Genomic DNA, 26,618 nt, shown 5'->3' on the forward strand with positions numbered 1-26,618 from the left:
AGTTCCACTCTGTAATGCTTCACAAAAGTTGTATGTGTCGACCAGGTGGCTGCTTTACATATTTGATCCAATGATGCTCCAGATCTCTCCGCCCACGAGGTTGCTAAGGATCGTGTAGAATGTGCCGTAATTCTAGAAGGGGCTACTTCCTGTGACTGTCTGTAGGCCCAACTAATCAATTCCTTGACCCATCTAGCTATTGAACCCTTTGATGCCTGTAGACCCTTAGAGGCTCCCATATATGACACAAATAAGTGACTGGATCTTCTCCACTGAGCTGTCCTCTCTAAATAAGCTAAGACCGCCCTTCTAACATCTAATGTGTTCCACTGTTCCTCTCTACTGTTCTGAGGATTGGGGGAAAAAGATGGTAAAACAATCTCCTGTGAGCGATGAAATGCTGATGAAACCTTCGGAAGGTATGCTGGGTCAGGTCTGAAAACAATTCTGTCTGCATGAACTATCATGTAGGGATCCTTGATAGATAAAGCCTGAATATCTCCAATCCTCCAAGCTGTCGTTATTGCCACTAAGAAAGCTACCTTCAGGGTTAGATTCTTTAGCGGAGTCTGAGCAATCGGTTCAAATCTGTCAGCAGTCAGAAAATTTAAAACTAAAGATAAATCCCATGGAGGAACCAATTTTTCTGGCATTGGTTGGGACTTTGCTACGGAAATCAAAATTTTTTTTACAAAAATCTCCTTAGACAACTGTCTATGTAGAAAAACTGACAGAACAGATACGTGAACCCTTAGGGTACTTACCTTCAGTCCTAAGTTAATACCGCTCTGCAAAAATTCTAAAATAACTTTGAGATCATCGGAACGCATATTATTTTCTTCTTTCCAGAAAGAATATGCGTTCCAAATCTTTGTATATTTACGTCTCGTAGAAATCTTTCTACAGTTCACTAACGTGGCTGCAACCTCTTTTGAGAATCCCTGACCTACAAGGATTGTCTCTTCAACATCCAGGCTGTCAATTTTAACATTTGGGGATTTGGATGGGTGTTCGTACCCTGTTCCAGCAGGTTCTGCCTGTTGCCCAAGTGCCAAGGACCTTTCTGGACTAGGGACTTTAGGTAAGGAAACCAGGCCCTTCTCGGCCAATAGGGGCCTATGAAAATCACTGTCGATTCCGACTTCTCTATTTTTCTCAAGACCTTCGGGATGAGGTTGAATGGAGGAAAAGCGTAAAGGAGGCCTGCTGGCCATTCTACTGTCAGGGCATCCAGCCTGTTCTCTGCTACTGACGGATGGAGGGAGCAAAAATCCCTCACCTTTGCATTGTCCGGAGTGGCAAACAGATTCAAAATTGGCCACCCCCAACTGTGCGTTATCTGCAAGAAAATTTCCTGATTTAGGGACCATTCGGCCTCCTCTACCACTCCTCTGCTGAGGGAGTCTGCCCAACTGTTGTCCCTTCCCCGAATGTGAACTGCTGTAATTGAAATTAAGTTCTGTTCGGCCCAAAAAATAATTTCCAGAGCTAGATCTCTTTGATTCCAAAACCGACCCTCTGTTAACCTGTTCGGGACCAACCACCAATGAAGGGACTGTAATACCTGAGCTGGGATCGTTATCTTCCTGTCTAGAGACGACTGTTTTCTGTCCCACACTGACAGAAACCAAGTCTGGAGATCTCGGAAGTGCGCTTGCGCCCACTCTACCGCCGGGAAGGTGGAAGACATCTGTCCTAGAAGGGACATTGTCTCCCGTAGCGATGTGGCTGGGTCTGAAAACATATTCTGAATTTTCTCTATCAGCTTTCTTTCCTTGTCGACCGGGAGAAATACCTTCTCCTTGATCGTGTCCCATAACAAACCTAGGAAGATCTTTTGCTGGCTTGGGTCTAGCTGAGATTTCTCTATACTTACCAACCACCCTAGTCCTCTTAGGGTCTGGAGAGAAAAATCTTGCTGCTCTTTCAAGGTTACCTCGGAGCTTGCTAGGAACATGAAATCGTCGAGATACGGCAGAACTCTCACACCGTGGAGATGCAGGAAAGCAATTACTTCTGCCAGTATCTTCGTGAAGATTCTCGGTGCCGACGAAATTCCGAACGGCAGCGCTTGATACTGGTAATTACACAGAGCGTCCCCTATCCGAACCGCGAACCTCAGATACCTCTGATACGCCGGATGAATGGGAACGTGAAGGTAAGCGTCTTCTAGGTCTATAGTGGCCAGAAAAGCACCTGGCCAAATTAGATTCTTGACTGAAGCAATGCTTTCCATGCGAAATCTTCTCTCCACAATGTGGGGGTTTAATGGTTTTAAATTTAGGATCATCCGATACTTGCCTGATGGCTTCTGCACCAGGAAGACTCTGGAATAGAACCCCTGGAACTGTTCCTGAGTAGGGACCCTGCTGATCACTTTTTTCTGTAGTAAAGAAATGATCGAATTCTTTAGAGCTGCCGCTCTTTCTGGATCTCGGGGAGAGCTTGTTATCAAAAGGCTGGGGGGAGGGGGAGAACTAAACTCTATTTTGTACCCGAACTCTACCAGGTTTAATATGAACTCGTTTGATGTTATCTCCTTCCAAGGTGAGGTAAACTGAGCTAGTCTTCCCCCTACCTGGAGCTGGCTGTCATTTCCCGGGTCTTGTGGGGGGGCATTGGATTTGTTAAAGAGAAAGGACGACCTACCCCTACCTGCATTGAACGTCCATCTCCTGGTTTGAGCTGACCCTCTACCAGCCTGATCCCTGCGTGTGGGTCCTCGCCTGAACTGAAAACCCCCTTGGTTAGGCTTCTTTCTTTTGTCTGGAAATTTTTTCCCCCTATTGGAAGACCTTTCCAATACTGTATCTAAGTCCTTCCCAAATAGAAGTTCACCCGAAAATTCCATGGCACATAAATTATGCTTGGAGGTGACATCACCTTCCCATGCATTTAACCAGACCACACGTCTGGATGAATTTATCAAGGCTGCAGCTTTGGCTGATGCTCTTAAACACTCTGAAGCTGAATCCGCTAAATACGAAACAGTCTTTGTTATAACCGGTAAAGATTCTAATATAGTTTCATGGGGAGTACCTTCAGCAAGCTGACTCTGTAATCCCTTCATCCACTTGTCTAAGTTTCTAGTAAGACAAATAGATGCAATAGCTGGCTTGAATGCGAAACTAACTGCATTCCAAGCCCGCTTAAGTAACGTTTCCGCCTTTCTATCCATCGGTTCCTTAAGAACACCCGCGTCTTCGAACGAAAGGTCAGTGTTTTTAGAGTACTGAGCCAAAGCCGCATCCAGTTTAGGACATTTTGCCCATGGTACTTCATCCTCCTCTCTAAACGGAAACCTGCGTTTAAAGGATCTGGGAATAAATAACCTCTTCTCAGGGTCTTTCCACTCAGATTTAATTAAATCCTTAATAGAATTGTGCATAGGGAATGTTTTAAAGTTGCGAGCTTTCAAACCCCTGTAAATTTCATCCTGAACAGAAGTAGAGGGAATATCCATTTTAATCTGTTCTGATTCATAAACTGCCTTAACAGTTCTTCTGTATCTTCACCATTAAAAAGATATTTAGGGATTTTGACAACAATTGAGTCCTCTGAAACATCTGAACCAATTGCTTCACCTTCATCCGACTCTCGCTCAGACTGCTGCCTAGGTTCTGCCTGATTCAAACCCCCAGAATCCTCAGCTGGATCAACTGGCTGAGAGGCAGTTAGGGACGAAGATGGTCCGCCTTGTGAAGCTGATGAAGTACCAGGTTCACTAACCGGAAAGGGCAACGGAGGGGTTGAAGGATTAGGCAGAAAAGCAGATCTAAATGCAGAAAAGGTATTTGTTATCTCATCTCTCATAGATTTTACCAAATCTAACAAAGCTAAAGTAGTCTGAGCTGGTTCTCTCTCTGGGGAAGCCTGTCTCTTTAAAAGTGACTGACATTGCTTGCACATATTTCTAGTAGCCCCCTCATGAAGTCTGATGTTACACTTCTGACACCTTAATCTTTCAGGCTGTTGCTGAGCAGGTCTCTGCCAAACAGTGAAAGAAAAAAGAGAGAGAACCTTAAAATCACTTCGCCAACACCACATTTAGCTAAGGCAGTGATTCAGGATTTCCACATACCTGTCCGGCATCCACTAAGGGAGACTGGCTCGGCTGGGTATCTGTGGCAGAAGCCGCAGTGGAGGACTGCTCCTGCTCCATAGCGCGGCTTGGCGTCCCACGTGTGCGAGAGAGCGTGTTGCCGCACTCCCCTCGGCTATGAAGATACCGCCCAAGGACTTCCTGTCTTCGCCGGCCAATCGACGGTGAGCGAAAGTGATGCGTATGCAAAGTCGCATCCCACTTCCTACGCGTCACCGCCCACACGCTGGGACGCAAGAAGACGGCGGTGATGGCGGCGATCCGATCCTATGGACAACCTGTGCCAGGTAACCTCTGCCCCCACCACACAAGCTAAAGCTGGAGCCTCACCGCTCTCAGCTTCCACCGCCACTAGGAAGTGAACCCTACCTAGCAGCATAGGCGCCCCGGGCAAACCTATACTAGAAAATAAGAAACATCTTTCCAGGTATCCTCAGGTGATGGGAAACACACAAAAACTGAATGACCAGGGGAGGAGGAGCCTTATATAGGGAGGAGTGTTAATTTTATTACTCTTTTCAGGTGTTTCCTTTCGGGGAGGGGACAGACAATGTCTCGGCAGCAGCCATCCTGGAGGACGATGGGAGAAACTAGCAGTTAAGAGTGTTACTGCCACTTAATGGATTAGTTCAGATGTTGGAAAAGAGTAATAAAGATTCCTTTCCTGTGTAGGTACTCCTGCAACTGTATAGCAAACATATGCTATTTCCCAAGCTGTTGTATTGGGGTTGTACACCTTGTCCCTTTAGATGTTACTTGTTTTCATGAGTATGGGAAGGAGATTTAAAAGACGTGTCGGTCACTATCGGTACATTACGGTTGTTTTTTCCAAGGTTGTTAACCACTTGAGGACTGCGGGCTTTACCCCCCCCCCCTTAAAATGAACCTCCGGACTAAAAATCGACTCAGCAGCACTGAAAAGGCTTTGTGTTTCTTTAACAGTTTCACAGCATCAGAACTTTGTTTCTCTTATACAAGCCTCATTTTTAGCTGCACAGAAGAAAACTGCCTGGGCTTTTTTCCCCTGATGCTGTGATGGGATTTTTGATTTTGTTGTTCTCGTTCTGCTGTTTTGGTGCAATTTTTTTTTTTTACATTTTGAATTTGACATTTGAAGCCTAGCGTGTGCAGCTGGGAGGGGTTATCAGGACACAGGACAGTTGGAACTGTGTCTCCTGCTCCCTGTCACCTCCTTTCAACCAAAAAGATGGCTGCCCCTATGACAATGATGGCAGCCCCCATGAATCACAAACATTTGCCTGTTCTTTTAAAACAGGGTGGGTAAGAGATTAGATTACCTATCTATTCTAATTAACATAACAAATGTAACTTGATGACAGTAGGTTTGTTTACAAAAATGAACAGATGTAAAGCGCTAAACCAAAACTAGTGGTCGTGTGACCTCCCCCGGTAAACGAGGATGGGGTAACCAGTCCCCCCTCTTAAAGCAGCCAAATATATTGACAGCTACGTTCAGTCTCTATCAGTGTCCCTCTTGTGTTCTTCCTGCGTCTGCGCTCTAAAGTGGGTTCAGCGATATCCCCTTTTTCAGTACAATGTATATTATCAATAGAAATCGCTCCGCTGTCTCATCAAATACGATGTAAGTTTCTCCCATAGGAGTTGCACTCACCATTCCAATATTACCACTGCTAGACTGGTCATAGATCGCTCTGCATCCAGCCCCCGGTCCACGGGTCTGCTGTCACGTTAGGATGGTGTCTCGGTCTCCAGTCCACATAAATGCTGTACAATGGGTCACCGATTTTCCTAATGATGGTGTACCCAGTGATGTCTAGGTCTTAATACCTCACAAAAGACAGAGGCACCATAGCGTAATCCAGTTTCAAAAATGTAAAATTTTATTAATAAAATCTACTCACACTTTAGCAAGAGTGTCAGCGCATTGAGTGTTAACGGGCTCTCCCCCGTGCCTCCTGGTCAGGCCCGCCGGTCATTCTCGCTACAATCACCGTCTCTGCTCCGTGCGTGTATGCTCGTTGTCCAAGGCTCCACCCGACGCGTTTCGTCACACGCGTGACTCATCAGGGGCGTGGTTAGCCATTGGACACGAGCTTTCTTAAATCTCTGTGGGCGCCGCCTCCGTCCCACCTTCCATCCAAACGTTGGCTGTGGGCGGATGTCCGGAAGTGATGTCCTGTGCTCCACACTGGGGAGTGATGCGCCCCAGTGTGGAGCGCAGGACATCACTTCCGGACATCCGCCCACAGCCAACGTTTGGATGGAAGGTGGGACGGAGGCGGCGCCCACAGAGATTTAAGAAAGCTCGTGTCCAATGGCTAACCACACCCCTGATGAGTCACGCGTGTGACGAAGCGCGTCGGGTGGAGCCTTGGACAACGAGCATACACGCACGGAGCAGAGACGGTGATTGTAGCGGGACTGACCGGCGGGCCTGACCAGGAGGCACGGGGGAGAGCCCGTTAACACAATGCGCTGACACTCTTGCTAAAGTGTGAGTAGATTTTATTAATAAAATTTTACATTTTTGAAACTGGATTACGCTATGGTGCCTCTGTCTTTTGTGAGGTATTGAGACCTAGACATCACTGGATACACCATAATTAGGAAAATCGGTGACCCATTGTACAGCATTTCTGTGGACTGGAGACCGAGACACCATCCTAACGTGACAGCAGACCCGTGGACCGGGGGCTGGACGCAGAGCGATATATGACCAGTCTAGCAGTGGTCATATTGGAAGGGTGAGTGCAACTCCTATGGGAGAAACTTACATAGTATGTTTGTTTAGGCTAAGTTCCCCTTTAAGGACCAGACCCTTTTTTTCCATTCAGACCACTGCAGCTTTCACGGTTTATTGCTCGCTCATACAACCTACCACCTAAATGAATTTTGGCTCCTTTTCTTGTCACTAATAAAGCTTTCTTTTGGTGCTATTTGATTGCTGCTGCCGTTTTTATTTTTTATTATATTCATCAAAAAAGACATGAATTTTGGCAAAAAAAATGATTTTTTTTTACTTTCTGTGCTAACATTTTTCAAATAAAGTAAAATTTCTGTATACATGCAGCACGGAAAATGTGGACAAACATGTTTTTGATAAAAAAAAAAACATTCAGCCTATATTTATTGGTTTGGGTAAAAGTTATAGCGTTTACAAACTATGGTGCAAAAAGTGAATTGTGTTTTGGGGTGTATTTTTACACATACCCATGGTGAGTGGGAGAAATATCTCTGTAAATGGACAATTGTGTGTAAAAAAAAAATCTAACAATTGTCATTTACAGAGATATTTCTCCCACCCAGCATGGGTATGTGTAAAAATACACCCCAAAACACATTATACTACTTCTCCTGAGTACGGCGATACCACATGTGAAACTTTTTTGCAGCCTAGGTGCGCTAAGGGGCCCAACGTCCTATTCACAGGTCATTTTGAGGCATTTGTTTTCTAGACTACTCCTCACGGTTTAGGGCCCCTAAAATGCCAGGGCAGTATAGGAACCCCACAAGTGACCCCATTTTAGAAAGAAGACACCCCAAGGTATTCCGTTAGGTGTATGGCGAGTTCATAGAAGATTTTATTTTTTGTCACAAGTTAGTGAAAAATGACACTTTGTGAAAAAAACCAATAAAAACCAATTTCCCCTAACTTTTGACAAAAAATAAAATCTATGAACTCGTCATACACCTAACAGAATACCTTGGGGTGTCTTTTTTTCTAAAATGGGGTCACTTGTGGGGTTCCTATACCGCCCTGGCATTTTACGGGCCCAAAACCGTGAGTAGTCTGGAAACCAAATGTCTCAAAATGACTGTTCAGGGGTATAAGCATCTGCAAATTTTGATGACAGGTGGTCTATGAGGGGGCGAATTTTGTGGAACCAGTCATAAGCAGGGTGGCCTTTTAGATGACAGGTTGTATTGGGCCTGATCTGATGGATAGGAGTGCTAGGGGGGTGACAGGAGGTGATTGATGGGTGTCTCAGGGGGTGGTTAGAGGGGAAAATAGATGCAATCAATGCACTGGGGAGGTGATCTGAAGGGGGTCTGAGGGGGATCTGAGGGTTTGGCGGAGTGATCAGGAGCCCACACGGGGCAAATTAGGGCCTGATCTGATGGGTAGGTGTGCTAGGGGGTGACAGGAGGTGATTGATGGGTGTCTCAAGGTGTGATTAGAGGGGGGAATAGATGCAAGTAATGCACTGGTGAGGTGATCAGGGCTGGGGTCTGAGGGCGTTCTGAGGGTGTGGGTGGGTGATCGAGTGCCCTTGGGGCAGATAGGGGTCTAATCTGATGGGTAGCAGTGACAGGGGGTGATTGATGGGTAATTAGTGGGTGTTTAGGGTAGAGAACATATGTAAACAATGCATTTGGGAGGTGATCTGACATCGGATCTGCGGGCGATATATTGGTGTGGGTGGGTGATCAGATTGCCCGCAAGGTGCAGGTTAGGGGCTGATTGATGGGTGGCAGTGACAGGGGGTGATTGATGGGTGGCAGTGACAGGGGGTGATTGATGGGTGGCAGTGACAGGGGGTGATTGATGGGTGATTGACAGGTGATCAGTGGGTTATTACAGGGAAGAACAGATGTAAATAATGCAGTGGTGAATTGATAAGGGGGGGGGGGGGGGGGGGTCTGAGGGCAATCTGAGCATGTAGGCAGGTGATTGGGTGCCCGCAAGGGGCAGATTAGGGTCTGATCTGATGGGTAACAGTGACAGGTGGTGATAGGGGGTGATTGATGGGTGATTGATGGGTAATTAGTGGGTGTTTAGAGTAGAGAACAGATGTAAACACTGCACTTGGGAGGTGATCTGACGTCGGATCTGCGGGCGATCTATTGGTGTGGGTGGGTGATCAGATTGCCCGCAAGGGGCAGGTTAGGGGCTGATTGATGGGTGGCAGTGACAGGGGGTGATTGGTGGGTGATTGATGGGTGATTGACAGGTGATTGACAGGTAATCAGGGGGATAGATGCATACAGTACACAGGGGGGGGGGGGGTGATCAGAAGGGAGTAGGGGGCAGTTTAGGGAATAAAAAAAAAATAGCGTTTACAGATAGTGACAGGTAGTGATTGATGGGTGATTAGGGGGGTGATTGGGTGAAAACAGTGGTCTGGGGGGTGGGCGGGGGGGGGGGGGGGGTCTGAGGGGTGCTGTGGGCGATCAGGGGGCAGGGGGGGGGAAATCAGTGTGCTTGGGTGCAGACTAGGGTGGCTGAAGCCTGCCCTGGTGGTCCCTCGGACACTGGGACCACCAGGGCAGGAGGCAGCCTGTATAATACACTTTGTATACATTACAAAGTGTATTATACACTTTGTATGCGGCGATCCGGGTGCTAGTAACCCGGCGGCGCTTCCGAACGGCCGGCGGAGCCAGTCCCCGGCGGAGGATCGCATCATGGATGACGCCCATGCCCGTACAAGGACCGCCACCATTTGTACATGCGGCGGTCCTTGCGGGGTCCACTTCCCGGCCGCCATTTGTACATGCGGCGGTCGGGAAGTGGTTAAAGTGCTGTGGTTAACCATCTTGCAACAGCTCCTAACTTAATTTTGGATCAGATTTCATCAAAGATCCAGACCCATGTCCCATCCTTAAGTTTCACACCTTATCAATAAAATGCCCTTTAAGCCACTAGCAAGCAAGAAAATACTCGGAATAATTTTTCACCAACTTTTTGAAAATCTTGCAGAGTGCTGAAAAGTTATTTAAAACAGCAGATTAAGACGCATCTCCTAGGAGAAAAACTTTGAAAAAAAGTGAATTGGATAAGGATCCCAAAGTAATATCCCACTTCCAGCCCCAGTTGCAAACTTTGCACTGCTCAGTGCTCTACAAATGTATGGAGTCTTGCTCTAGTGCTCTTCCTAGCCTTTGCTTCATTTTTCAATAGATTTTTTTGATAGATTATGTTTTTTTTAATGGCTAGCTCACAGTGCTCAGTTGCGTTGCAACTCACTGCCCATACCATTCTAAGGACCTGTTGATTGTAGTACATTGTAACAGATTGCGTTATTCTAACTCACAGCATGCAGGCTTTGTATTAAAGTCTAAGTCCAGTCTCCATTGCAGCTTAAGGCCCATACACACGTCGGATTTTAGCGAACGACCCGTCGTTCGGACGTTTTCGCGCCAAATCCGATGTGTGTACAGACTATCGTTCGGGTGATAAGACTGGTTACCAGCGATTCGCCCGGCGGATCGTTGGTAACCAGTCTTATCACCCGAACGATAGTCTGTACACACGTCGGATTTGACGCGAAAACGTCCGAACGACGGAACATTCAAACGACGGGTCGTTCGCTAAAATCCGACGTGTGTATGGGCCTTTACACTCAGTATAATGTATGCTATATGCAAAGGACCACTGTGAATCCAGCCTTAATCAAATTTAACATCAAATCTACTGCAAAAATGCACATGCTCCCACCTTGAGTGTTTTCCTCTGTGAATTCAGTCTGCCATCTTTGAAGATTTTTTTTTTACACTAAAGAAAGATGCACTTTAACTGTCTTTATGGCTTTGGTTTCAGGATTTCTTCTGCGATACTGAACTGCATGCCATTTTTTATATTTCTGTAGATTTTCTGTAGGAAATGTTTATTAAATTATTCTATATATATGTTGATATGAATTAGTTCCTTTATTAAATAAGCATTAACTAAATGTTGGTGCTCGTCCCATTTTTCTTGAATCAACTGCAATTTAGTGAAAATACTGACCAAATATCAGTAATCTTTTGCAAATTATAAAGCAGATTATCTACTTACAGTGACTGCTTTGGAGTTAATCATGTATAATCAAACATACATTTTTCCATCAAATACAAGTACTATGTTATATACATAAATCTTTGTGATGCAAGTTCTTTTGGAATGCAAAACATTAAGTCAAATGGGCAGGTTGTAACCCGTGTAAAGCTGTCAAACAGTTCCACAGTTCCTTCAATGTTCAGCGAAGGGTAAGAGAGCTTCAGACAGGTAGGGTGACCTAAAATGCCAGGACACAGCTATCAGCAAAAATAACCTGCAGGCATGTAATTAATTGGTCAAATGTACAATGTTGTGAAATAACAAATAGATAGAAGACAGCAAATGAGCAATGGTGTAGCAATCCCTTGTATAATACATTCATACTAAATAAGGTAGCTGTTCAATATATGCACAGTAAACTTGTCCATCTGGATATGCAGCCAAAACTACTGTATAACACAGGGTAGCACCAGGGCAGAGTCTATAGCAGATGCCAGCCAGCCCATTCCTGTGCGCCACTCACTCCATGCTGTGTGTGGTCTCCAGCCTTCTTGCAGCCTGTGCTTCCGGTTTCTGCTGCCGTATGGGTAGTATTACCCTTATGGCAGCAAATACACATAACGACACAGGCTGCAATAAAGCTAGAGACAACATGCACAACAGGGAGAGAACCGCACATAGGAAACGGAGCAGTTCATAATTTATTGTATTATAGATAGAGATGGCCGGAACCTCTGATTTTCGGGCCTTTCGTGAACCTACCGCGAAAGTTCGGATTGGACGCAAAGCAGCGTTTTAAGGGCAGAAATCACATTGAATGCTAAATTGCAGGCCTAAGGTGCTTTAAAACATCTTGCATGTGTATACATCAATAAGGGAGTGTAATTAGAGTACTGCTTCACACTGACACACCAAACTCACTGTGCAACGCACCGCAAACAGCTGTTTGTGCTGTGACGGCTGTGCTTAACTGGTGCGCACCATGGCGAGAGTGCAGGCCGTGGTGGTTTTCAAGCCCATATGATCGATGGGCTGTGGTAGCTCAATGATAGAACAACAGTGACTGTCCAGCTGATCAAATTTGGTCTGTCCACAATGAAGCAACGACCTTATTATCTTTGGTGTGCCACCCCCCGAGACACTCATATAGCCGGGGGTCATTGCTTCATTGTGATACGCAAGCCTTTTCACCGCGGCAAGGTAATGATCATGAAGGGGAATGGGCACATGCACATGCCTTTTGTTTTGTTGTTGCAGCCGCAGTGCAGCCAGAAAAATTAGGCAGGCATGTAAACGCACCAGAAAATTTTTTATAGCGGCCGCTGGACCCTGTTGGTGGTGGTAGGTTAACAGAGGCGCCAGAAGGATAAAAGTACATAAAATTTTAAAAGAATTGCTGGGAGGAAGTGGTGGACTCGCCTCCGTTAAAGCAGACACCAAGGACTGTAAATATATAGATATACACATTTATTGAAAATACCCCAAAGATGCAACGCGTTTCACGGGCACAGCCCACTTCTTCAGGCAATAAGCAGGGGATAAACAACTGTAAACAAAAGACAGAGGCATAGCTATAAATGTTGCCATAAAAAGATACAAATGGATTATTATTTAGTGTAATAAGAATAGTATTTCAAACATAGTGTTTAGTGATATGTTATAGTAGGGGGGTGATTGCAAGGAATGGGTTGGTGTAAACTACATAATGTGTATAGGGGAATGGACTAGATAAAGGTGGTAAAAGGTAGTTAGTAAATCAGATTAAGTTGGTATCAAATTGACCGCTTTAGGTATATTTCAGTAGAAGGTAGGGAATGAAATAAGTTGTAGCTGGCAAGAGAGAAAAAAAAAGGCATGTGTAGTGGTTAAAAATAAAGATAAAGATTTACCAGCAATTCAGTTATAGCAAGCAGAGCACCTCTGTACTGTTGTGAGGTCGCTTGCTGCTTTAAATGTGTTAATGCTGGCAGCTCTGGCCTATCCAGAAGCTGCTCCAGTGTGAGTGGGTGGAGTCAGTGGCCATGGTGACAGAGAATCCTCCAATCAGCTGCTGCCAACTTTAAGGAGTAGATTGGTGTGCATGCGGTCTTACATAACATGCATGCTTTCTCTGCATGCACAGGGCGGTGTTGTCAGTGGGTGGAGTCAGTGGCCATGGGGACAGAGAGTCCTCCAATCAGCTGCTGCCAGCTGTAAGGAGTAGATTGGTGTGCATGTGGTCTTACATAACATGCATGCTTTCTCTGCATGCACAGGGCAGTGTTTAGAAAGGGAACATTTTGACAATATTGACATTTGAAGTCTTTTCACTGTACTTGTTCTTTTGAACCACTAGATGGCAGCCAACACACCACTGTGCTCCATGTTCCCTTTCTAAACACTGCCCTGTGCATGCAGAGAAAGCACGCATGTTATGTAAGACCACATGCACACCAATCTACTCCTTACAGCTGGCAGCAGCTGATTGGAGGACTCTCTGTCACCATGGCCACTGACTCCACCCACTCACACTGGAGCAGCTTCTAGATAGGCCAGAGCTGCCAGCATTAACACATTTAAAGCAGCAAGCGACCTCACAACAGTACAGAGGTGCTCTGCTTGCTATTACTGAATTGCTGGTAAGTCTTTATCTTTATTTTTAACCACTACACATGCCTTTTTTTCTCTCTTGCCAGCTACAACTTATTTCATTCCCTACCTTCTACTGAAATATACCTAAAGCGGTCAATTTGATACCAACTTAATCTGATTTACTAACTACCTTTTACCACCTTTATCTAGTCCATTCCCCTATACACATTATGTAGTTTACACCAACCCATTCCTTGCAATCACCCCCCTACTATAACATATCACTAAACACTATGTTTGAAATACTATTCTTTTTACACTAAATAATAATCCATGTGTATCTTTTTATGGCAACATTTATAGCTATGCCTCTGTCTTTTGTTTACAGTTGTTTATCCCCTACTTATTGCCTGAAGAAGTGGGCTGTGCCCGCGAAACGCGTTGCATCTTTGGGGTATTTTCAATAAATGTGTATATCTATATATTTACAGTCCTTGGTGTCTGCTTTAACGGAGGCGAGTCCACCACTTCCTCCCAGCAATTTTTTAAAAATGTTATGTACTTTTATCCTTCTGGCGCCTCTGTTCACCTACCAATATATTTTAGTCCACCCCAGGTGGAGGGGTGATCTACCCCCTTTCTTCCTATCTACAGAGAGCGACTTCTTAATCCTGAGTGAGGACAGGTCTAATCTCCTCACCTGCCTAATGAGTGGTTACCTAGGTGGTAACCCGTGTTTGTGAGTATTACCATCTCACTGTTTCATTTATCCAATCAATTTTGACATACTACACCATATTGGGCTCTCGATTTCTCTTCAACTTCTGCTGGTGGTGGTGGAGAAGGCAGTCAAGCGGCCTGCGGGCAGATATGCTGTGTGGGGAGCGACTTAGTCTTGAGGCAGGCAGTCCAGTGCTGGTCGTAATGGAAAAATCTACGCTTACGGATCATTTCGCGTAATTTTACGCTATTACGCATTACGCAATTACGGTTACGGCGTAGGAAATTATCTACGGTACAACACTGTAATTACGCGTACACTTACGACGTTACGCGTAAGGATAACGTAATCTACTCATTGAACTTCGCATCTCCGCGTAGCTATCGTAGCCGTATGCGTAACATTATGCTCGCATGCGGATTTTCTGTACGCGTTAGCCGTGATTGTACCGCGCATGCGCGCACCGGATTGCCAACGATGCGTATGTTGTAGCCGGCAAGCGTACAACCATGCGTATCCGCTCTGCAACTACTGCGCGCGCGCATGCGTACTCTGCCCCCCGTACGCGTACGTACACGCGTACGTCACAAGCGGAAGTTTTGATTGGCTGATGCGTAGAGACAGGAAGTTGGCCAGAGCAGGCACCGGCAAACGCGTGGAGAGGACGCATCACAGGCAACAGACACGCAGCACTGCCATCAACCATCCACCATGCCTCCTAAGATTCCCCTCAGGATGAAAGAGATGCTAATTGAGGTAACTTAAGCAATCTATTAACAGAATGTATAGTTTTTGGCTACTGTTTCTGACTGCATTTCTCTAATCTTTATATGTCCCATCATGTAAAAGGATATCATAGGTGTTAGTGTAGTAGAGAATTGTTTTTAGTTTATCTCTGTAACTTTGCATTTGTAGCAGTACTGTTAATAGTAGAGTGAGACATATTCACTACAGTGACCTGTTTTTTCTGGTTCCAACCTGGGACAAGTGAAGGTGGGGGGTGGGCTGTGGACGGCTGGGGAGGGGGTCGCAGCGCGCCGGAAAACGGGCCTGGGGGGCGTGTGCGGCGCGCATAGTGCGGGGCGCACTATGCGCGCCGCACACGCCCCCCAGGCCCGTTTGTTTTCTGCTAAAATGTGGCCTAAATTGCGTTTGTTTTCTGCTAAAATTTGGCCTAAATTGCGTTTGTTTTCTGCTAAAATGTCTATATTTGCTGCTTTGGGGTTACGGTTACGCTCCGCCCATACAATGTCATGACCACGCCCATTTTTTGGCGCCCCGCCAAAAAATGGGTGTGGTCATGACATTGTATGGGTGGAGCGTAACCGTAACCCCAAAGCAGCAAATATAGACATTTTAGCAGAAAACAAACGCAATTTAGGCCAAATTTTAGCAGAAAACAAACGCAATTTAGGCCACATTTTAGCAGAAAACAAACGCACTTTGGGCCACATTTCAGCAGAAAATGAACGCACTTTGGGCTGCATTTCAGCAGAAAATAAACGCAATTTGGGCCACATTTCAGCAGAAAGTAAACGCAATTTGGGCCATATTTTAGCAGAAAACAAACTCAATTTAGGCCACATTTTAGCAGAAAACAAACGCACTTTGGGCCACATTTCAGCAGAAAATGAACGCACTTTGGGCTGCATTTCAGCAGAAAATAAACGCAATTTGGGCCACATTTCAGCAGAAAGTAAACGCAATTTGGGCCATATTTTAGCAGAAAACAAACTCAATTTAGGCCACATTTTAGCAGAAAACAAACGCACTTTGGGCCACATTTCAGCAGAAAATGAACGCACTTTGGGCTGCATTTCAGCAGAAAATAAACGCAATTTGGGCCACATTTCAGCAGAAAGTAAACGCAATTTGGGCCATATTTTAGCAGAAAACAAACTCAATTTAGGCCACATTTTAGCAGAAAACAAACGCACTTTGGGCCACATTTCAGCAGAAAATGAACGCACTTTGGGCTGCATTTCAGCAGAAAATAAACGCAATTTGGGCCACATTTCAGCAGAAAGTAAACGCAATTTGGGCCATATTTTAGCAGAAAAACTCAATTTAGGCCACATTTTAGCAGGGAAAAAAAATCGCAATTTGGGCCACATTTCAGGCAAGCATCACGCAAGGCCTTTCAGCCCGCACGTCATCCCCAATCCAACCAAAAACAGTATTGCCAGGCACAACAGCCAGTAGAGGAGAATTGAGAATCCAGGTGAGAGGTGTCTACCATATTAAGGGGGCATTCTGCCTATTTATGTGAAATCCTGTCTATTTATGTGCCTCATGACTGCTGAATTTGTCTTGTTGGGGGCCTCATGATTGCTGAATGTCTTGTTGGGGGCCTCATGATTTGTTGGGGGCCTCATGATTGCTGAATTTGTCTTGTTGGGGGCAACATGATTGCTGAATTTGTCTTGTTGGGGGTCTCAAGATTGCTGAATGTGTCTTGTTGGGAGCCTGATGATTTCTTGGGGGCCTCATGATTGCTACATTTGTCTTGTTGGGGGCCTCTGGGAAAAGCTGAATCATTATCCTATGAGACAATAGCATTAAACCTACATTTTTGCTTTTTAAAACGGAAAATAAAACTGTGAGGTTCTAAAAAACGAATACATTTTTCAGGAGTAGGATGAAAGAAATTGTTTATCTTCACAGTTTATTTGCAACTTGGATTTTCAATAATGTTCATGTATGAGTTAAAACGTTTGTATGAAGTTTTAAATTGCTGTTGCCACTTTGCGATAGATAAATTGACTTTTGGGTTGCAGTTTGGGCACTCGGCCTCCAAAAGTTTCGCCACCACTGTCCTAATCTAATGTCCCACATTGCTAAGTAAACGAAAATTTGTCGCCACCCATGGCCACACCCACATTCTGGTCCATGGCCGCACCCATTTTTGGGGGCGGCGCGTACGTGCGCCGCACAACATAACCCTCAGGTTTTTCGGCACACACATCTTCTCTAAAATTTGCGGCGCACCACTTCTTCCCTGCCTTTTTGCACCCCCCCCCCCTGGAAAATTTTGTGCGGACGCCCATGGCTATGAACTGGCACAAAGTCTATAGACGCCGCGGCCAGTTCATGGAATCCATTCAATTATATATTTGATGCTTGCTGTCACAGGATCTTCTCTGTCAGTCCAATCACACATGAAATGAAATGATGTAGTTATTATGGCTAGCAATGTCAGCAGTTATAGGTGGCACTAGTCATCGTTGATCCCTAGTATCTGCCCGAAGTCATAGTTGGTTGCTTCCCACAATTTTTGAAAACTGTCATTATGAATAATATTATAATCTTTTACATTATGCTGTAAGTAAGAAGATTCTTAATTAATGAAGGTATAATACAGTGGTCATTAATACTGTAATATTTCTTTTCCAGGAATTTACAAGAGGCCAGTATGACCTCACCACCCCGAGGGAGAAAAGGGACGTGGTGAGAAGGGTGCAGGGGATCCTGAGGGCCGAGTACCGGCGGGACCTCACCACCAAGCAGGTCCAAATGTTATGGAGCGACCTTAAGAGGAGGGACCAGGACCTGCTCAGGCGGGTGGTTGCTCAAATTGGATGTAAGTCAGCAAACTATTAGTTTATGTATTAAAACAGCAAACTGGAGGGCGCAGCCCAGAAAAAACTGTGAGGGGAATAGCTCTCACTATTAAACCCTCACAGTAAATACTTCCTCCTGCCGCGACCACCCAAGGTGGGGTTTTCCCCTTACCCCACCAAAAGAGGCAAAATTATATTGTAATAAGGGGTGCGCTGGATATAAATTGTTGAATCAATGCTGTTTCTGAGTATAACAATTTATTTCAAATATAGAACCATAAAATATAAAGCATATGTACACTCTCATGCATTCATACATACACACGAAGAGCAATCTGGTTCCCCAAAAAAAGTAGATAAAAAACCACAATTGTGGGTATATAAAAAGTGTTTTAAGACGGATAAACGTTTCAGAGGATAGCGCTAGACACTTCATATACAATTATGGATCCCTGGATAATTGCAAACTACTCCTGGGCTATACAAGTTATAGCTCCTTTAATTGTGAATACTGGCCGTTCCACAGAGGTAGCCTGTGAGTTCTCACCTACTCCTCAAGTCCTCCGCTCTGCGTCCCCCAAGAGAAGATCCTCAAAAGCGGTGTCCCAGCAGCCTCCAAAGAATCCTCCTCGGCACGGAAAGCCGCTCCTAATCCCTCGGCAAGCTGTGTCACTACAGCGGTGAGTTGCTGCTAGAAAGAGTTGTACCGAGTCAGCTTGAACATGCGACTTCCGGTCTTCCGGTACACCAACCTTGAGGGAGAGACGTCACTTCCCAGTGCGTCTCACCAGATAGCTGTGGTTACTTCCTTGCGTTCCAGTCCTCCGAGTTTGCTCCAAAGTTATTGTATGTAACTTTTGTGTTACAATGTTGCAATATGAACGGAGGGGACGTGGAGGTAAACCAGTCTGTAATGCAATGGGGCGCCCCTTTCACTACAGTTTCAAAGCTACTTGATTGACATGTTTCAGCGGCTCGGCCGCCTTCCTCAGAATCTAAAGGTTTGGTGCAAACGTCGCCATCTTTTATATGGAGGTGTTCAATAAAATACCACTCCTTCTTTCAGATCATTAAAGTGACAGTTCCCTTCATTACTTTATAGTTCACAACTTTCATAATACTTCGAGCGTTTTGCTGTTAGACACTTATTATATCTATAATGGCTTGCCAACTCTATAAAATTCATATATGCTAATATAAATGTATGTGGGGGGAACCAGCAGCTCAATGAGGAACCAAATTGCTCACAATCAGAACCAGCATACCAAAATTAAAATAAAGTTGAGTTATAGTAAAATCAAATTAATGACATTAAAAATGAAATGTATATATATGAAAGAGGCTTCTAATCATAAGGACCTCATCTGTACATGTATATATGTGTGCATAAAAGGGAGAGAGAGAATATATATTACATCTTAAAGCCAAACAGTTCCATTTCATCATTCAACCCTTTTGGCATCAAAGTATCTAAATTGAAGATCCACTTACTCTCCTGCCTTGACATTTTGGCTATATAGTCACCCCCCCTTATATCTCTATGTACCACCTCCAGACCAAAATATACCACATCCCATGTACAGCACTTATGAGTGTCCCTAAAATGTTTGGATAGTGAGTGCCCTTCCCAACCCTTCCCAATATTATTAAGGTGTTCACCTATCCTGCTGGCCATTGACCTTTTAGTACGGCCGATATACTTCTTCCCACATGGGCATATTAAACAGTAAATCACTCCCTTAGTGTTGCACGTGATCAGTTCTTTAATTTTATAGTTCTCATCCCCCTCTTTTACTTGCGTGATCTTTTTGTAGGCCTTAGTTCTGTTGCAGTTACTACACCTACCACATCTCACAAAACCACCCCCACCCATCATCCCTGGGTTATTTACATAGTCCCCAGCTGCCATAGCCAACTTGATCTTCAATTTAGATACTTTGATGCCAAAAGGGTTGAATGATGAAATGGAACTGTTTGGCTTTAAGATGTAATATATATTCTCTCTCTCCCTTTTATGCACACATATATACATGTACAGATGAGGTCCTTATGATTAGAAGCCTCTTTCATATATATACATTTCATTTTTAATGTCATTAATTTGATTTTACTATAACTCAACTTTATTTTAATTTTGGTATGCTGGTTCTGATTGTGAGCAATTTGGTTCCTCATTGAGCTGCTGGTTCCCCCCACATACATTTATATTAGCATATATGAATTTTATAGAGTTGGCAAGCCATTATAGATATAATAAGTGTCTAACAGCAAAACGCTCGAAGTATTATGAAAGTTGTGAACTATAAAGTAATGAAGGGAACTGTCACTTTAATGATCTGAAAGAAGGAGTGGTATTTTATTGAACACCTCCATATAAAAGATGGCGACGTTTGCACCAAACCTTTAGATTCTGAGGAAGGCGGCCGAGCCGCTGAAACATGTCAATCAAGTAGCTTTGAAACTGTAGTGAAAGGGGCGCCCCATTGCATTACAGACTGGTTTACCTCCACGTCCCCTCCGTTCATATTGCAACATTGTAACACAAAAGTTACATACAATAACTTTGGAGCAAACTCGGAGGACTGGAACGCAAGGAAGTAACCACAGCTATCTGGTGAGACGCACTGGGAAGTGACGTCTCTCCCTCAAGGTTGGTGTACCGGAAGACCGGAAGTCGCATGTTCAAGCTGACTCGGTACAACTCTTTCTAGCAGCAACTCACCGCTGTAGTGACACAGCTTGCCGAGGGATTAGGAGCGGCTTTCCGTGCCGAGGAGGATTCTTTGGAGGCTGCTGGGACACCGCTTTTGAGGATCTTCTCTTGGGGGACGCAGAGCGGAGGACTTGAGGAGTAGGTGAGAACTCACAGGCTACCTCTGTGGAACGGCCAGTATTCACAATTAAAGGAGCTATAACTTGTATAGCCCAGGAGTAGTTTGCAATTATCCAGGGATCCATAATTGTATATGAAGTGTCTAGCGCTATCCTCTGAAACGTTTATCCGTCTTAAAACACTTTTTATATACCCACAATTGTGGTTTTTTATCTACTTTTTTTGGGGAACCAGATTGCTCTTCGTGTGTATGTATGAATGCATGAGAGTGTACATATGCTTTATATTTTATGGTTCTATATTTGAAATAAATTGTTATACTCAGAAACCGCATTGATTCAACAATTTATATCCAGCGCACCCCTTATTACAATATAATATTAGTTTATGTATGTCTATTTTGGGTTTTATATGCTGTATGTATTTATCCTAAAAAATAATTCCATGGGCTGAATACTATAGAGTTGTGCAGTATGTACAGTTAAAGTATATATCCGTAAGGTATTCACAGTGCAGCACTTTTCCCACATTTTGTTTTGTTAGGGGCTTATTCCAAAATGGGTTAAAACATATTATTTTGTGCTCCTGTGTGGGCATAGTGATGATATTTGTGCAATATGTACTGATTATACTGCATTCATGCAAATAAAGTTATTAAAAAAAATGGGCCCCTAGGCTTAACATTGGTTTTTGATAACCACTGATGATCAATTAACTTTTTTTTTTTTTTAGAAAAATTTGATAGGTGCTGTCGTCCATCTGGACCCTATATCCTCTCCAGGCCCTAGGCAAGTGGCTAGGTTTGCCTTGTGGATGGTCCGGCTTTGTTGCACAGCAATTTTTTTTAAAGATCTCTCCAGAGCTATTCAATCGTATTGAAGCCTAAGCTCTTGCTGGGCCACTCAAGAACATACACAGAGTTGTCTCGGAGCCACACCATTGATATCTTGACTGTGTGCCCAGGGTCGTATTCCTACTACAAGATGAACCATTGCCCCAGTCTGCGTTCCAAGTGCTCTCTTTAAAGTGATCCTTAAGCCTGTAAAAAAAAAAGAAAAAGATTTTGACTCAACTGTGGCTTCCCTGAGCCCCCTGCAGTCGATCGGTGCCCTCGCCGCCTCGCTCAGATCCTCCTGGACCCCACGGCGACCACTTCCGGTTTCGCTGTCAGGAACCGACAGGCATTGGGAACGCGAGTGATTCTTCGTGTTCCCAGCAAAAATATCGCCCCCTATGCTACTATTACGTCCCGGAGGCCGCAATAGCCGCAAAGGATCACTTTAAAGCCTATCCTAGTTTTATTTTACTGTATTGAAGAGTCATATTCTTTCATGTATAATAAATACATTAAAGGAATAAGAATATGATTTTTTGTTCTGTGTTTAGAGTAAGGTCCTTATCAAAGTTCACTTGAAAATAGAAATAAAAGTAATTGTAGTTCAAACAATAAAGTTATTACTTTTTATCCATTTTATCATATATTTTGATTAAATTGTATTATTCATTACTCCTTACTACAGCTGCAAGTGGTACCCGCACTGCCCGGCCCCGGGGATCCTCTGCACCCAGGCCTTCTTCCTCAAGAGCCTCCTCACCTGGCCCCAGCCATCATAGCCAGAGGGCTTATCTGCTTAGAGCCAGGACACCGCTTTATGGTAAAATTCTCTTACTGTATGATTAACATTGCATACTATGGAAAAGCAAGTAAATGCTATGTTATATGTATTACATTACAGGTTCTTAATTTTAGGGATGATCAATGAGATTGAAATATGTACAAGTTGATGGATTGCTGGGTTTACCTATTTTGCACATTTTTTTCTACAGTTCCTCTATCAACATATACGAGGCTGAGGGGCCAGGTGAGGAGGCTGACGAAGACGAAGAGGAGGTATGAGCGGGAAATCCGCTTACTGAAGCAGCAGATGCTTGAAATGCGTCAGCATATGGCGAATGTGGAGGAGGAGGTCCACCAGTTGAAGGGGACAGGGGGTAGGCGGTAGGGTGGACTGAGGGGGTTTTTTTTTGTTGTTTTTTTTTTTTTTGTTGTTGTTGAAGATTTTTACTGCTGGCAGGTGATGTAGCTGCTGCATGGTTTTTTGGCAGTTGGAAACAGCTGTAAACAGCTATTTTCCACAATGCAGCAAGGTTCACAGGCCTGGTGTTTCACAGCATCAGAACTTTGTTTCTCTTATACAAGCCTCATTTTTAGCTGTACAGAAGAAAACTGCCCGGGCATTTTGCCCCTGAATCCGGGCAAAGCATGATGGGATTTCTGATGTTGTTGTTCTCGTTCTGCTGTTTTGGTTCAATTTTTTTTTTTTTTAACATTTTGAATTTGACATTTGAAGCCTAGGGTGTGCAGCTGGGAGGGGTGATCAGGACACAGGACAGTTGGAACTGTGTCTCCTGCTCCCTGTCACCTCCTTTCAACCAAAAAGATGGCTGCCCCCATGACAAAGATGGCTGTCCCCATGAATCACAAACATTTGACTGTTCTTTTAAAACAGGGTGGGTAAGAGATTATATTACCTATCTATTCTAATTAACATAACTAATGTAACTTAATGACAGTATATTTGTTTAGGCTGAAGTTCCCCTTTAAAAAAAAAAAAAAAAGAAAAGAAAAACTTTTCACAAAAAAATAAATTTTTTTCTTAAAAAAGGATAAGTTTCTTCTCTTTTGTTGTACGATCTCTGACACTGACACATTGTGTTGGACTAAATAATCGCAAAAGAAATGCAATGACATTGTTAATACAATGCATTTCAAAAACATATATTTATGCAGAATACTTAGTTGTATGTGTCACATTGCTTGTGTGATGCAATCCCTTAATTTTGTAGATCTTCTTCTGTGTCCAACACAAAGCACCAGTGTGCAAAATAGACATTTAAAGTGTAAAGAGTATATGTAGCAATTATTCATTGCTTTTTAGTTCTCTTTTACAGCGCATGCAGGTTCAGGCTACTCTACTTTGTTCCTCCCCTCCTCTCTGTGGCACGCGTCATAGTGCACGGAACTATGATGCGATGCAGAGAGTCGGAAAATAATTCGAGGAGACAGAGACTGCGCATGCGCTGTAAGGACCCACAGACATCATTTTTCATGTTTCAGCTCTACTTTCTGTAGGAGCCATGTTTTCAATAGCATTGAGAGTGGGCATACCGGGATGGAGAGGGATTAAGAGAGGAAGTGTATACACTTCATATACACTTGGGTATACTTAAAGGGACTCCAAGATCAAATTAAACGCAAAATGTGAACTTACCCGGGCTTTGCTGTAGCCCAGTGCTGGTCTGTAGTTCCCACGACGTACCTCCGGGTCTTCTCCCAATGCCTCTTCAGAAATGGTTGGCCGGCGGATCCTGGCGACACTCGGGCCGATTGTCGGGCTCCTTCTTCCGCATACATCACGCGTAACGTCATTACGGCGTCCGGCGTCACAGTACGGCGCATGCGTGGTTTAATCGCGCATGCGCCGTACTGTCACGCCGGCCACCGTGATGACGCGAGGCGGCCGGCGTAATGACGTTACGCGTGATGTATGCGGAAGAAGGAGCCCGACACTCGGCCCGAGTGTCGCCAGGATCCGCCGGCCAACTACAGACCAACACTGGGCTACAGCAAAGCCCGGGTAAGTTCACATTTTGCGTTTAATTTGATCTTGAAGTCCCTTTAAAAACATACCCTGTGCCCCTGCTCAGTGTCCCTTTCAGGGGTTCTTTCTTTAGGGTGGGGGAGAAGAATTTGGGCCTGGTTTGCAGGCATTACAAAATACTTACCGAGCCTCCAGCGGCGTTTTGTAGCCTTCCTGAAGCTCCTAGCATGCTCCTATTGGCTTTCCGACGTACTCTGTTCACGGCAGCAGGCGTATCACTCGACTCTAGGCAGGTCAGGTAACACGCCGGCTTCCATGCAAGGAGGATGGCAGAAAGCCGCTAGGAGTTTCAGGAGGGCTGAAAGATGTTGCTGGAGGTTTCAGTGAATATTTTGGAGCAGGTTTGCGTTTTTTTCTGCTGGTGGTTCAAGTAAGCAACCGACAAGCACATGAATACGGCTTCAAGTGATCACAGCTGGTGGATATTGGGGACATATGTATATACAGTATATGTATAAATAATATATATATATATATATATATATATATATAGATAGATAGATAGATAGATAGATAGATATATATATAGATATATATATATATAGGCATCTGATAATAAATCTCCATGCATGTATATCTGATACACATATAAATAGAGGTAGCCAGACCTCTCCATCCAGTTAAATATAGGTAGCCAGACCTAATCCCCCACCCTCCCAAGTAATTCATAGGTACCCAGACCTCTCCCATCTCCCCCCAGTAATTCATAGGTAGCCAGACCTCTCCCCTTTCCCCCCAGTAATTCATAGGTAGCCAGACCTCTCCCCTCTCCCCCCCCCCCAGTGATTCATAGGTAGCCAGACCTCTACCCTCTCCCCCCAGTAATTCATAGGTACCCAGACCTCTCCCCCCACTAATTCATAGGTAGCCAGACCTCTCCCCTTTCCCCCCAGTAATTCATAGGTAGCCAGACCTCTCCCCTCTCCCCCCCCCCCAGTAATTCATAGGTACCCAGACCTCTCCCCTCTCCCCCCAGTAATTCATAGGTAGCCAGACCTCTCCCCTTCCCCCCAGTAATCCATAGGTAACCAGACCTGAACCCCTTCCACCCTCCCCCCAGTAAATCATAGGTAACCAGACCTGAACCCCTTCCACCCTCCCCCCAGAAATTCATAGGTAACCAGACCTGAACCCCTTCCACCCTCCCCCCAGTAAATCATAGGTAACCAGACCTGAACCCCTTCCACGCTCCCCCCAGTAGTTCATAGGTAGCCAGACCTCTCCCCTTCCCCCCAGTAATCCATAGGTAACCAGACCTGAACCCCTTCCACCCTCCCCCCAGAAATTCATAGGTAACCAGACCTGAACCCCTTCCACCCTCCCCCCAGAAATTCATAGGTAACCAGACCTGAACCCCTTCCACCCTCCCCCCAGTAAATCATAGGTAACCAGACCTGAACCCCTTCCACCCTCCCCCCAGAAATTCATAGGTAACCAGACCTGAACCCCTACCACCCTCCCCCCAGTAAATCATAGGTAACCAGACCTGAACCCCTTCCACCCTCCCCCCAGAAATTCAGTTTCAGTATATTTTATTTTTTTTGGGAGTGCTCCATGACAGTGGGAACACTACTATCTATAATCAAAAGAAGGTGGTACATTATAATAAAAAGTGTGGAGTACCCTAACGGTGGGGACACCCAAGAAATTGAACAGGAACAGGTGAGTTTTTTTTTTTTTTTGTGGAGTGCTCCCTGACAGTGGGAACACAGCTATCTATAATCAAAAGAAGGTGGTACATTATAATAAAAAGTGTGGAGTACCCTAACGGTGGGGACACCCAAGAAATTGAACAGGAACAGGTGAGTTTTTTTTTTTTTGTGGAGTGCTCCCTGACAGTGGGAACACAGCTATCTATAATCAAAAGAAGGTGGTACATTATAATAAAAAGTGTGGAGTACCCTAACGGTGGGGACACCCAAGAGATTGAACAGGAACAGGTGAGTTGTTTTTTTTTTTTTTTTTTTTTTTGTGTGGAGTGCTCCCTGACAGTGGGAACACTGCTATCTATAATCAAAAGAAGGTGGTACATTATAATAAAAAGTGTGGAGTACCCTAACGGTGGGGACACCCAAGAAATGGAACAGGAACAGGTGATTTTTTTTTTTTTGTGGAGTGCTCCCTGACAGTGGGAACACTGCTATCTATAATCAAAAGAAGGTGGTACATTATAATAAAAAGTGTGGAGTACCCTAACGGTGGGGACACCCAAGAAATTGAACAGGAACAGGTGAGTTTTTTTTTTTTTTTTTTTTTTTTTTTGTGTGTGGAGTGCTCCCTGACAGTGGGAACACAGCTATCTATAATCAAGAGAAGGTGGTAAATTATTTAAAAAAGTGCGGTGCACCCTAACGGTGGGGACACCAAGAAACTGAACAAGAAAAAGGTGAGTTTTTTTTTTTAAGTCAGCAGAAGCCATTTTGGTGG

The sequence above is a fragment of the Hyperolius riggenbachi genome, chromosome 3 (genome assembly GCF_040937935.1).
Source record: "Hyperolius riggenbachi isolate aHypRig1 chromosome 3, aHypRig1.pri, whole genome shotgun sequence".
In the NCBI taxonomy this organism is placed as follows: domain Eukaryota; kingdom Metazoa; phylum Chordata; class Amphibia; order Anura; family Hyperoliidae; genus Hyperolius; species Hyperolius riggenbachi.